At 42.0% G+C, this 3,734-nt stretch overlaps 1 pseudogene; it reads right to left on the reverse strand.

Annotated features, from left to right (window-relative positions):
- Positions 1–3,251: 3,251 nt before the first annotated feature.
- Positions 3,252–3,370, reverse strand: LOC134889204 (5S ribosomal RNA; annotated as a pseudogene).
- Between the last annotated feature and the right edge of the window lie 364 nt (positions 3,371–3,734).

Here is a 3,734-nt window from a genome sequence, read left to right on the forward strand (position 1 = left end):
TCATACCACGCGCTAACATGCAAGACCGCGCGACCGATTATACGTAGCTTGTGAGTATGCGCACGTACGGCAGAACAAGCACCCGCACGGAGGCCATCTGTGTGGTGTTTGTACGTGATGAATGTGCTTATAATATTTTCGACTTCGACAGTGGATATACCTGATTTAATTCAGGCTGCTAAATCCATTCTGTCAATTGAAGAGGCAGCTAAGCCTGTGTTGAAAACTAAAGCGCCTGTATTTAAACATCCAAAAACAGTTTAAACGGAGTTTCCAAATTCAGACCAGCTGAAGGAAATCAGCAGGAGGACTGGGTTGCACCCAGTAAGAAATGTAAGATTCCCAAAAAGTGGGATTCTTTTTATCCTTTTCCTACTGTGGACTGTTTAAAAAGGGAGGTTCCTCCCAAAGTAGATGCGCATGTAGTTCGACTGGTGCATAAATCTACATTACCTCTGGTTTCAACATTGTTAACATTGTTAAACGATGGGACTGACAGAAAGTTTGATGGATTTTTAAAGCTATGGGCACAGCCTGGGTGGCTAAGGCAGTATCATGCTGTGCAGAAGTTTTGGAAGATGATCTTTCAAGAGCTACAAGAAAACAGTTATCCCATATTGCAAGTACTGTATAAAGCAGGCAGCTGCTTTTATGGAAGAAGCTGCCCTGGATATTGGTACAGTAGCTTCTCAGGCAGTAGCTTCCTCAGTAGCAGCTCGCAGAGTTATTTGGCTATGTGCATGGAAGGCTGACTCAGAATCCAAGAAGGTTCTGGAATCTTTGCCTTTTGTTGGAAATATTTTGTTTGGTACAGGATTAGATAATATTCTTGTGTCTGAAGCAGACTCCAAAAGGTGAAGTTTCCCTTTACATATAAGACTAAATCCAGTTTTCTGGCTTTCCGGTCATTTCTGGTCCAGGGTAAAGCTAAAGGAAAGGCTTACTGCAAACAGTATCAACCAGAAAAATCTGCTAAGACTAGGAACAGGACTGGACAAGGGAAACAGACATGGTCAACCAGACGCCCAGCTTCTAAACCAGAAGACAAGCCGTCAGATTGATGGCGCGGGCCTCCACCTGGAGGACCCAAGGGCGTGAGGCCAACTTCTTTTTGCACAGGTTTGGAAAAATTGCACCACAGATACCTTGGTGCAAGAAACGGTGTCTCATAGTTATGCTTTTTCCTTCACTGGTATGCTACGCTGAGCTTTCTGGCTTATGCTGGTGTTTTGGGGTGCCACACCCTGCACATAGATACAGCGCTAGGGACCCCAAATATACAGAGACGCCTTGATGCGGCTTTGGGGCTTATTCACACATTTGCGCAAATATGTGTAACGAAGATCTCTGAATTCTATTATCATGTGGAATTTATATCTGGTTACGGGTATCATTCAGGGTGCTGGGGGAAACAATTGCCCTTGTTTCTTGCTTAGAAATACCCCTCCCTTTCGAGCACCTGAATGATATCACTAAGCTAATTGAGCATCTACCAATATATATGTTTGTTGTGAGAGGCAGAGAGGTTCCTGCATTAGGAGGAGGTGCAGGCCCTGACATGCCACATGGAGCATTATGGGGTTGCTCCAAGGTAGGTAGCTCTTAGCTTAGACATATTGTAGTAAGGAGCCATTATCATGTGGCTCCTTGCTGGTTAATCTTAGACCCAGATTGGGGTAATGGAGGTGTGAGGTGTGGTGCCTCTGGACTGGCTGAGCTGGATGCCTTAGTGTGGCATACCTTTACATTCTATTAACACTTTTCACGTATTAATTTTTTTATTTTTTTTATCATAATTTTTTTATTGAAGCAATATATGCAATACATACATAAACATTCACTGTAATTCAAACCTTCGGCAGAAGGGTAACATGTGAAAACGAAACAAAGGAGAATGCAGTTGAGTCCTTAGTCAAGAGACATATCCATTATAAGAAAGCAACAGTATCATATCAGCATGAAACAAGTCCCCGGAGACCACAGGCTCCACTGATCCAAAATCTAGCTCAGTCGATTGACCCAGACTTATACATAAGAGGAGGAAAAAAAAAAACCACCCGTGTTCGTACTTTATTTCCCCACCCATCCGCCTCCAAAGCCCCGAGTGACAATCAGTTTTAAAGCACAATCGGCGGATCCCCCACAGCCATTCTAGTTAGAAACCATTCTGTATTAGACAAGGAGTCATGGAGCTGTTTCCTAACCGTTGTCGACAAGGTCGTTATATAGCTCTCCCAAACTTCAAAAAAATTTTGTACCTTAGTATCTTTTTCCAGCAAGATGCCTATCCACTCCATCCTAAAGAGACAGAATAGTTTGGCTTTAAATAATGATAAAGTAGGTGGATCCCTAGCTATCCACACTTGCAGAATGGCCTTCCTAGCCGCTATACTAACTGCCAGCAGCAGCTTTTTACTGTCCAAAGAGAGGCGCTGATTCGGTGGTAAAATACCGAAAAGCGCCCACTCCGGAGACAACCTCCAATAGTTCACCAGATTGGCCGTCAAGTAGTTTCTTATATGTATCCAAAACTGTAATGGGTGGGGGGTTTTGGGATCTGCACTGGACCAGATTGTATAAAAATTTGACAAATGTCATACAATTTGTATATCAAATGAGGCAAAAATGACAAGAATGGTGACCACCATAAAGCTACCGACTTTGCCTTTAGGGCTTTTAGGGTAGAACTGGGTTGGCGGTGCTCCCAGACATTAGTTCAGATCAAACTATGAAAGGGTTGTTTTGCAGAGAAGCAAAACAGGGACTGTTTTTGTGTCTCTCTGGGGCACACTTAGTTTAAATAGACTGATAGATAAGTTTGTGAAAATATAAACAATGTATATGCAAAGATAAAACTTAACTTTTAATTTTTTAAACAGACGAAAACAATGATAAAAATGTTGCTGTGTATGTCAGCAATATTGATTAAGACAAGTATTAAATACAAATACAAATAAGAAGATATGTTACTCACTGGGTATACCGTAGGTGGCAGAAGATTTGTCTGCACACCCACTGGATATTAAGCGAGTGTTAATGTTCGATGTTTGTCAAAAGCGAAAATATAGAAATTCTTGTTATCTCCATCCACTTATGAATAGATATACACCCACCTGTATATTCATAAGAGAGATTCAAGATGAACCGGCTTTTGTGAATCCGGACTCCTGGTGGACTAGTCAGCTTAGGTAAGTATGCTGCAAAAATCGCTGGTGGTGGATTTTACTGATCGGCAGAAGGTAGGTTCCTTAATACTACAGTACCCAGTATTCCCAGAGGGTCACCCTTTCTGGTACTAACCAGGCCCAATGCTGCTTGGCTTCCAAGATCAGACGAGATCGGGCATGTCCAGCATGGTATGACTGTAGAAAGTCAGGTAAGTGCCTATCTGCTGGGGGGAGGGCTGCTGCTGCTTGAGCTGATTAGGACAAATTAATCTGATAGATAACGCCAAATATTGCCCAAGATGCAGCTTGAAAGAGAGACACTGCAATATAAATGAGTGAAATGGGTGCAAAAATGATTTGTTTCTCTCGTGGGAAATCCCCCATAAAGGAATTCAGATAAGAACAAATACCACATTTTCCACAAAGAAATTGTGGTATGGCATTAAACAGAATGGTATGTCCTCATTGCTGAATTATATCTTGTGATTGAAGGTGCTGTAAGGATTCACCCTTATGTCAATTTCCAAAAGATATCAACGCAGTAATATAACCTGAGTAAATGATCAG

Source organism: Pseudophryne corroboree, chromosome 3 (genome assembly GCF_028390025.1).
Source record: "Pseudophryne corroboree isolate aPseCor3 chromosome 3, aPseCor3.hap2, whole genome shotgun sequence".
NCBI classification, from domain to species: Eukaryota; Metazoa; Chordata; class Amphibia; order Anura; family Myobatrachidae; genus Pseudophryne; species Pseudophryne corroboree.